The sequence below is a fragment of the Pteropus medius genome, unplaced genomic scaffold, assembly GCF_902729225.1.
Source record: "Pteropus medius unplaced genomic scaffold, Ma_sr-lr_union100, whole genome shotgun sequence".
In the NCBI taxonomy this organism is placed as follows: domain Eukaryota; kingdom Metazoa; phylum Chordata; class Mammalia; order Chiroptera; family Pteropodidae; genus Pteropus; species Pteropus medius.
In genome coordinates this window covers 2,568,231-2,579,018 of record NW_024353909.1, presented here as the reverse complement: position 1 = coordinate 2,579,018, position 10,788 = coordinate 2,568,231, and the positions used below count along the sequence as shown (strand labels likewise).

The window sequence follows — 10,788 nt, the reverse complement described above, 5'->3', positions numbered from 1 at the left end:
GAGCATTTGGAAAAGAGGTGGAGGGATGGAAGAGCTGTAGGTGAAAAACACATACACACGTGGCAGGAAACATATTTGTCTAAAAACATTAAATTAAAAATTTCTTAGAGTGACAGCATTTCTTCCTTTCTCTCACTTCCAGTTCATTCTTATCAGAATTTGGTCAGCTCTCAAACTGACATTTTCCTTTTCTGATCTTAGATAGTAAAGAGGGATTTTTTTTTTTTTATTTTTTGTATTGGGCTGATGCAAACAGCAGATCAATCTACAGAGAAACGTCAAGGACGGTTTGGAGTCCTAAGCCCTGACCCTCCTGCCCTCTTCTAACTAGCTATTGACATTGAACTTAAGAAAGCTGCAATGCTGAGATGAGATAATGTTTTAGACTGAAAGAGAAAGGGCTGTGGGGAGGAGGGTGGGGGTTGGGGACTTCAGAAGTAAACGTGCTGCTGGCCTGTGAGTCAAACTTCAGGATTTTAAAAGTTCAGTTTTGCTTAAAGTATCTGGTAAAGAAATGGGCCTCATCCTTTGGACCTGATATATTGTAAGAGAGTCTCTTTGGATGATCTTATTCCAGGAAATGTGAAGCGGTAACAAATTTTCATGATCTTCGGTGTAGAAAATAGTTTTTGCATTGGGCCAATGAATGAATGACTCACTTTTCACTTCACCTATGTCATATAACGGAAAAGAGGTATATGACAGAGTTGGACTGTACAATGCAAGGATTTAGAATTTTAAATGTGAATATCTAAAGGGACTGTCTCGTCATTTTAAAACTGAGAAGTCAAAAGAACATTGCCTGCATTCGGTTTTGATCCCTTTGTTCTCTGGGTCCTATTAACTTTGGCTTCTGTTTACCCTCATTTAGTGAGTCTTCTACCTGAAATTGTGAATTTGACTTGCTTCCTCTCCAGCTGGGAACAGAGATAAAAAGAGAAATGGTTTTCTCAGAAAAACTCTGACTGTACTATTGTGAAGTCGTCTGCCCTTATTTTCATATCACTGGGTCCTGAATGTTCTAGAATAAAGCCCTGGCATACTCTGAAAATGTTTCCTCCATTTCGCCACCAACTGGAAATATGGTTTGGTTGACTGCTGACCAACCCAGAATAAAACTGGAGAGAGAAGATGGGATTCCTTGGGGAGAGGGTTTGTTTTGTTTTAAAATGAGCCCTGGTATACCTGGACTATCTCTTCTTCCTTTATGGCAATTTATTTAGAGAGGCCGGTGCCTAAACGCTTCTGGAACACAGAGTATTGCTCTGCTTAAACACAAAGAACTGAAGAAGTTCCCTGCTTTCCAGAAGCTGCTTGTTTCTTCTGGTCCAAGCCCTGGGGAATCCGAACCCTTTCTGGGCATGCCAAAGGCTCAGAGAACTCTAATCACATGATCATTGTTCAGTGGAGTAGGCAGACATCACTGTCTCTGCCTCCCTTATGTTCATTGCTTGAGACACTTGAAATTAGGCCTGACATAGCGCTAACAAATGCACTACAGGGAACGAGCCTGCACTGGGCCCTAGGGAATGATCTAGAAGACTTAATAGGTCTTTTCCATCTTTAATTTCCATGGTTCTAAATATGCTGGCTGCTTATAAAGTGGCAGATTGATTTTCAGGCGGACTGGTTAGTTTCGAAAGCACTTAGTGGAGAGGATTTGGCTTTACATAGCCATACGCCCTTGACCCTGACTTTAGTAGGTACCCGGTTTCTCACAGCAACCCTCACGTATCTCCTTTTACCTGCCTTTGGCAGAGAACAAAAGGGCAAGGGGTAGTTTCAGGCTCCCCCCACCTACCCCTCACCCCTGAGCTCATTAACCAGCTACTGTTGTCTCCACGTACGGGGAACGATTTCTCCTCTATCTGGTCATGATGTGTAAGAACAAAGTCACTGGGGCATGGAAGGGATGTCAGCTTGGCTCACCGCTGTCTTCCTCCCCACCGAAATAAGCCAAGTATTTGGATTCAGTGGTAAACCTTCCTAGGAAGGAGTCTTCTACTTTCTTCTGAAGATGTGGTGAGTGCCATGATCATTCCTTATCCGAAGTCCAGGAATAGGACTCACCTTAAAGAATGCACCTTTGAAAGCAAGAAGTTGCTGACATGTGCAGTGGTGTGATTTCATATTATGCAGCTGGTGAATTCATTTTAGAAATGGCTGTTCGGGGGGGAAAACTTGTTCTTATTCTTTTGGTAATTGTTCCCATTGGCTTACCCCACCCCCACCCTCAACATGACGCAAGGAAGCAATTATAGGCAATAAAACAGACACAGCTAAGTTTAGGGAGAGGGAAGAGCTCTAGGAGTTTCCAAATTTTCTTTGAGCTCATACACAGATTGCCTTTTTCTGGATGTGGGAAATATGAACAATCTCTGTGTTTCCATCCATAAAACAGGGATCTTAATTAGTGCTTGCATCACAGGAAATGTTTCAAGGACGAACTAGCTAACATTTTTACCCTGGTCTGAAGATGCACTGTATGTCTGAGGTGCACAGGATCTTTCATGACAGTTAGAAGTACTCTTAAGAAGGAAACCCAGGCACCCATTCACTTCACATTCTCCATTTCTAGCGTGAAATATACAGCTGGCAAAGCTAAAATGCCAGGACTGATACCATGCTTTGAACTATTTTATCTGGATTTGGGGAACCATGTCCCAGTGATTTAAACTTCAAGGTCACTCTTTGAACCAGTACTTCAAGTAGAGGAGAATCAACGAAGGAGAGAGAAGTGTGAGGACACGAAGACTGGAAGTGTGAGGACGACTTGGGTTGTTTTCCTTGTAAACTGTCTGAATGTTAAGTAATCGTCGGTCAGCTTCGGTCATACAGAAATGTGCCAATTCCTAGAGTCCCCCCTTGTTCAGTTTGCTGCCCTCTGAAAGGAGCCAGATCTGTGCCTGGAAAGGACCTCGCCTTCCCTGTGTCTGCTGGGTGGCTCTGCCCAGCCGGAATGTCATACTCAGAGGCGTGGAAGAGGCAGCACCTCCTTCTGCTTGAGCTGTTTCATCAGGATTCTGTGTTTTATATGAAATCCCTGCCTCTTAAAAAATCTGAAAATGAAACAAGACATATCTCTGAGGTTGTCAGCAGGTAGATCCACTGGTTTGTGGTAAGTAATCTCTCTGGGAGGAAGTCGGGGCTCTGATGTCTGTGTTGAACGTTCCGTGGCTCCCCGCGGCCACCCCAGCACAGGTCTGTTCGCTGGGTGAGGAGGTGGTGATGATATTGCTTCTAACAATCAGACTGGAGCGTAGCCTCAGGCTGTCTTGCCCAGGCCCCTCCAAACAGCCTCTAATTAATTTTTATCCTGCCATCCCAATGAGTCCCGGGAGTGCAGCAACCCAACAACAAAAAGCCCTCATCAAGCCATTTGGAGAAAGCTTTGACGTAACACTTGCAGATTTTAGATCTCCAAAAGAGAAACTGCTGGAGGAAAACAGCAAACAGCAACGACGACCTCAGAACCCTCCCCTTCACTCTCCGTACTGCATTTTTTTTCCTTTAGTTTCTCGCCTTTTCTTTCACGGCGGCCATAAGTCAGGCCTTTCTCTGGCCCCCTCCTGCCGACAGAGCTTTTAGCGAGAACCATCGGGATGTGTATTTTTTGCTGCTGGAGGAGAAACCCAAATTCTCTGGGGGCTGGGGCCAGGTACCTGTGCTGGGCTGTCCTAGGGACCCCAGCTGCCTTTGGAAGGGAGCCTGATGGCGTCTCTGGCTTGGGGCCGCCTGGGGGCCAGGCCGCCTGCGTGCTGTGAAAACACTCTTTAGTAGACATCATGTTGAAAGCCGAGGGAAGGTTCCACAAAAAGGAATTTTACCCACTGAGCACATCAAAGATGTAGCATTCTGGGCCTCTCCCTTTGGAGGCACTGCTGGCAGAGGCTTAGTCGCTGGTCCGCTGCCTGTGACAGGGGCTCATGCAAAACTCCTGAAGGCTCCTGTTCAGGCCGCTCTCCTTCCTATTCGGAGGGGATCTGGTGACAGAAGGGCCCCTTCCGCCCTGGCACATGAGCCTCACTTGTTGCCTTCCTTCCAGAGTCTCCCTCCCAAACACTTTGTCCCAAAGGCCTTTTAGAGCCCTCCCTGTGTGCATCCAGGATGCTTCTCCTGGGACCTTGGAATGAATTAAAATTTAGGAAGAGTGACTGTTTGAAATGATGCATTCAGAGATGCTGAAACCCAAACCTCCCGCCACCTGGGCTTCCTGGGTTTTCAGAATAAAAAGGTTGAGTGACTGTTCCCCCGCCCCCGAGGTCCCAGCACAGGAGAGTGATCCGGTGCCAGTGGCTCTGGTGTTAATTTCATGATCGCCGGGTGCCAAAGAAGTTTCCTCAGGACCCGCTTGACTCGACAACCCCTGAGAAATGAGGCCATTGTTTCTAATGAGCTTCAGCAGTCTGGCTCCTTTAAGAGAGATGACTGCACAATCTCAGGCCCAGAAAAGACTTCTCTGACGGCTCCTCGGTGGCAGGTCCAAGTGAGTGAGTGCTGATCCTATTTTTGAAGACGCCCATGGAGCCCCACTCCAGTGACTAATCGCTCATAATTGTTCTCTTTAATTTTAACCTCATGTGCTACTTCTAGAGACAGATTTCCGTTTGTGCCATCCTCAGAGACGGTAGAAAGCATTGCTCATCACACAAACAGGGCTGTTCGTTTCCTCCTCCTCTGCTTTTTCCTGTCTCCTTGGATGGCGGCTCGGCCCGGCGCTGAAGAGCGAACGCTGGGGAACTGGACGCATCAGGGTCTGAAGCCTGGATTTCAGGATTTACTAGCTGTGCTGCTGAGCCTCAGTGTCCCTGTCTGTAAAACTGGGGAAATAACAGCTACATCATTGGGTTGTTTTGAGGATTAAATGAGATAATGGAAGCGACATGTTTTGCATTGGTTCAAGGTAGTGCCTACTACATGCCCACGAATAAAAAGGTGCCCACTGCAGCAGAGTTGGGCATACGTGGATTCTTGCCTGTTTGGCTGCTCTGTTTTTCAGTGCAGAGAAGAGCACTGGAAAGATTTTGCACCGAGGGTCCACAGTCCTGGGTCCAAGACACGCCTCTGCCATAACCTCGTCCTGGGACTCTGAGGAAGGTACGACCTCTCTGGGCCTCAGCTTTCCAGTCTGTGGAGTAATCTGCACCCTGTCTTCCTTGCAGGGGAGAGGGGGACATCAAATGAAAGGGGAGATGTGGCCGTGGACTGCCATCTAGAAAGTGCTACTCAAATGTGAGTGCTAAGGGTCCTGCAGGGTGATGACCAGCCAATCCCCTTGCGCCCGTGGGCCCTGCCTGCTGCCCCTGGAGCCCTCCCTACCACCAAGGAGTGCCCTGGCACTGTGCTGCCAGCATCCTGGGAATGAGGAGTAGGGTGAGGCAAGTTAAGATTTTCTTTCTCATTCACTTTTTAGTGGTCATATTTTCTTAGATTCTCAGTTCGGTTTTTGTTCCGAAGGGAACAACCATCGAATGGGAGTAACTAACCCTCGGTCAGGAGGCAGCGAGCAGAGCGGTTAAGCACTTGGCCAAGACGATGGATGATGGGGCCAAACGCTGATTACACCCTAACTCTGCCACTTTCCCACCTGGTGTCCTTGGGAAAGATGCCTCCCTCACCGTGTTTCGGCATCCTAGCTATGATGGGGATAATAACATTTTATCCCCTATAAAATGTTATTATCCCCTGCCTGATAAGGATTAAATGAATACACACGTGCTTAGTTAGAATGGTGCTCTGGCACATGATAAACACTCAGTAAATATTAAGATTATTATTCTCGTTAATCAAATTTTTCTGGTCCACACAATGATGAAGCTTGACCAGGAGGTTCCTGACTCGGTTATGAAAGACCTAGCTAAGTAAAGATGCTCAAGTCCAGGGGGTTTGCAAGCTGCTGGGGGGCATGGCTTGTCTGAAGAGCTAATAAATGGTATGGATGCTCTCTGCAGAAAAGTTAACACATACTCAAAATTGCACATGCATTTTTCAGGAAGTTTCAATCCATCCATGGAATTACTGGGGTCCACAGACCCTTGGTTAGGAAGTTCTGTTTTATTGCCTTCTTACTTATTACATCATCAGGACCATCCAACTACAGCTTTGAATGATTAGAAAAGCATCTGATTAGAAAATTTTATTATGGTTATTATCAACTGGAGGTCCCCAAAGAAAAAATGCATGACATAATTAAACTTGAAGTAGACTTTATATAATCTCTTGTGTATGATGCTTTTGATGCATGCCATTGCAATTTTTGTCCTAGCCCAGTGCATCCAGCTCTGAGAGTCTTGAAGAACTTCTCTTTCTCTCCCTATGTCCACTATTTGGCAGCTGCAAATAGCCAAGGGTCTCTTTGTTAAGAGTCCCATTCTGGAGAAAGGGAACATCAAAGTTGTGGACCTCTTAGTTAACGATGAAAGTTTCCTTATTTTGAGTTAAAGAACTCTCTTATGTACAGTGTTTATAGGCTAGACTTTGGAAGAACTTAAATTAAAAAAACAAATAATGGCAAAAACACCGTAAGATATGATTATACTCTGGACAACTCCATTGTAATTTAGTAGAAATTAAGGTTTGGACCCACAAGAGTTTAATTTTCAGGTTAGACAGAAGCATATTTCAAGTTTCCCAAAATACCTACTTAACAAATACCACCTTTTGCATGCTTTTGATTTATTTCTCCACTTCTGTATCATTGGCTTTGTGAAATTAAATTGCTACATAGAAATATCTTAAATCACTGTCCTACTAAACCATGGTTGTTCTAGTGGAAGAAAGGGGGACTCTCTTCTTTTTTCTATCAAGGGTTGATAACCCACAGAAAAAAAATTGGTTGGCGTTACACACACACACACACACACACACACACACACACACACACACACACACGAATCAAAGGAATATCAATATTTTCCCTTTTCAGAGAAAGAAATGCCTCTTTTCAAAATTAAGCACAGGAATGATGAACACATACTACAAAATACATTATACTTTCTTTCCTATTACGTCGTGTTAAGCTGTCTAGAGAGACAACAAGAGGTTGGGTGAGGGTAAGGGGAGGGGAGTCCAGAACCGTAGGAATGCAGGAGAAAGCAAGAGCCCATGACCGGACAGGGTGGGAGAGAAGTGGTGGATGGAGAAGCGAGGTGTTTGGATAAGGCAGCTGCACGAACGGTGAGGGCAGGGAAGAGAAGGTAACCACTAGCTACCTTCTTCGTACATGTGTATTTTTCTATCTCCCCCATCGCCTAATACATGCCTCCACGTATTAGGTACTCAACAAATAAATGAATGAGAAACAAAGAGAACATGTAAAAAAAAGAAAAAAAACCCCAGAAACTTTGATATTAATTTTAACTTAGAATCGTCCTTTATCTGGGCTATGATCTTAATGTTATCATCAATGGCCATCTGTTTTCCTTGCAATACTGTTTTTTTTTTTTTTTTTTTTTGTGGCTGAAATGCTGTTCGCAGATCTGCAACTGCTTTAATCCTAGCCTTCAGAAGCTCTACCCCAAATGAGACAACTAGCGTTTCCTGCTTATGGTGGTGGAGGTGGGTAGGATTATTGTTAAGACTGAAATAGGAGTAAGCAGAATCATATCATTAGGAGTTTGGGACCTCCTCTGGACCTGGGCCCATAGTTTCCCATCTGATGCTAGGGATTGTGGTAGAGCCTGGTGATAACATATCTGTAGAATAAAAGTAACCTTAAATTCCTTCTTCGGAAAATAATTTCTGAATTGGGGATTGAAAACATAAAAAAAAAATGAGAAACAGAGGAAGAGAGGGATGTTAATTTTTTAGTCAACACTCAACAGAAGTATCAATCCTGGCAAGTAAAAAAGTGTTGTCCTAGTTTGAGAGATTCGAGCTTTAGCAGAGCATCTGACTTGGAATACCATGTAACTATTGAATGAAAATGTTCTATATTTGGTTAATTGGCCTGCGCACCCCTTATAGTTACATCTAGCCCAAAATAATGGATTGATAACTCTTAGATGGCCCTTAAAAAATGTCATTCACCAGAAAGAGGCTTAGAGAGGACTCTACCCCATTATTTCCATGGTGCTTGAAATAACTGCAAATGATCACGATAGGGCCCTGAGCAACATTCCTTGAATAAACAGGGAGCCAAAGAGCTCTGGGATGGTAGGCTCTCTGGAGGGCAATGGAGCCAGGACACTGGTATTAATATGGCGACCCCTAGTGTTTTGTGGTGGTAGCACGACTTGGAATCACACCGGCAACCTAGCCTACTGAGGCTTCTCCACAATCTTCTGATTGAAGGAGTTATTGCCCGTCATAATTGTTTAAGTCTTAAAATCATCATGTTAAACAAAAGTCTCTTCGACTTTAATGCAGTTTTTCTGCACAATATCCATTTCCAGCTCCTGTTGAACAGAGTTGTCTTGACATTGTTTTTTTTCTTATAATGTGTGGCCTCCTGTCTAAGCCTTTCAAAGATCAAGACATATCAATTCATTACTGCGGTTGCAATGTCATAAACGATGGATAACGGCATCAACAGATGAATTGTTGGGGGAGGTGGGTATTGCTATGTGCATGGTAAGGGAGCATGACTAGCAGCTATCCACTATGAGAACATCAAGTAGAGGGCAGACAAGCAGACTGGGTGTGGTGAGTGGCACAAGAACTTGTCTGTTGTCTGCTGGATTTTTCATCTTAGTACCCTCATCCAGACATGGTAGCACATGATGAGGACAGAAAATATTTGGTTCTGTATGTTCATGTAAGGAGAAGACGAAAGTCAAATTACCAGATAATCAGGTTACTTAAACCACTTCCTCATTCATTATTTATCTGGATATTTCAGAAAAGTGTTTTTCTGGGACTTGAATCATACATATTTTTGTTAAATACGATACACGCTGTCATTTTCAATGCTACATAATATAGGTAGACACAGACTGAGAGTAAAATATAATAATTAAGACTATTCATTAGTAATCAGGAAACGTCCTTGACATATCACAGATGGGCTGGGAATGGGCTGGTAGTTGGTTCTCATTTCAATGCTTTTCACTTATGGTGATTTCCCTGTTTTATCAGATAGAAAGGATTCTGCTTGACAGTGATCCAAGTGTACTTGGGTGTCATTAAAAGGGAAGGAAATAAGTAGGATATTTTATTTGGTGTTTTAAGACTCAAGTTACAACATCAGCAAGACTGTAAGTCTTTTAGTAGAACAAATACTCATGGTTATTTTCTTGTCTTCCATGCTGGTATCACTTTTTTTTTTAAATTTCAACCCCCACAGCTGAAGGGACACCAACTGACCAAAAAGAGAACTTGGAGGACATTCTCCAGTTTTCGTTGGCCTATCGATAAACAATGGCCAGTAGCTACATATATATATATGTATATGTACACATATGTGTGTGTGTGTGTGTGTGTGTGTGTGTGTGTGTGTGTGTGTGTTGAAATGATGGCAAATGTAATCCCATCATTTCAATCAGTTCTTGGGGATCATCTTTATGGTTCCCTTTTCTTTGGTCTAGATCCCAGATTCAGTTGGTGGCTGGCTCTTACAGACAACTTCATTTATACAACAGACGGACGTATAAGGAGCGAAGGCCATCTTTCGCCAGTGGAAAGGACAGAGACATAAGGGACTTCTTCCCAGAAGCGGGAGGAAGCAGGTTCTTCCAAGCAAAGTTGACTGAATTGGATCCCTCTCTCCTACCTACTTCTTTCTTATATTCAAACACTCCACAATCTTCTTTTATAAAAATCTGTTCTATCATCTCAAAATCATCAACATCAAAAACACAAATGACGTCATTTCAAATTAAAAAAATAAAGAAACCAGCAGATTGAAATATCAGCTCAGGGACTCTCAATCATCTAAAAACCTAGTCCTTAAGTCTAGAGTTTTAGCACCCAGGTCAATGTATCTACAGTCATCTGTGAGTGAGTGGGAACACTTCAGAAGTGATGTCCAGGCTCAACCACACTATCACATTCTTGGAGAACACCACTAACCCAGGATCAGAAAGGATCCTTATGGAATGAAAGAAATGAGATATGGTTGGATACTTAGCGTACAGAAAACCTGTGGCAGGGAGACACCCAAACTGATGAAGAAAATGCCATATTTATTGCTTGACTGGAATAAAATGCATGGTTATCTAAATGAAACTGTCATACCAAAAAGTCCATAGTTCATCGTGTTTTGTGGTACACTGAAGTGACTCTCCTGCCATCTATACCGATAGCCTCTCATTTCCAAGGAAGCCTGTTTTATAGAAACGCATCAGAACATCTTCTTTTACCTTTTGACAAAATGAAACTGCATCCTTGGGAGTTTCCCACCCATTGCTCTCTTGGCTACTTCACTCCAGTACTATTTCATTACCTATTGATTTTTCAACGCCTCTCTGCATGGCTGTAATTTACACAAGTCCTCATAGCCCTCAGCGATTCTTAACACCTCAAGGTAAGATCACCGAGTCCACTAGAGAGAGATAGTCGACTATTGTCTTTTCTGGAATAATGAAAAATTGGTGAATCTCATCGCTGAAACAAGTACCTGTGGGAGGCCATGGTGATGAAAATGTAGCCTCACCATAGTGAGGAGCTACAATGAGAGGATGAGCCGTGCTGACTCCAAAGTGAATGCTGTGGCATTCTTCTTCCTTCTTTCTTCCCTACAGCACCTGGTCTTCCTAGGTGGTCTCCCATCCTAGCACTAACCAGGCCCGACCCTGCTTAGCTTCCAAGATCAGATGGGTTCAGGCACTGCAGGGTGGCATGGCCATAGGC

The 10,788-nt window shown here is 43.7% G+C and overlaps 1 pseudogene; it reads right to left on the bottom strand.

Moving 5' to 3' along the window:
* Positions 1 to 10,670: 10,670 nt before the first annotated feature.
* On the bottom strand, positions 10,671 to 10,788 carry LOC120594007 (uncharacterized; annotated as a pseudogene).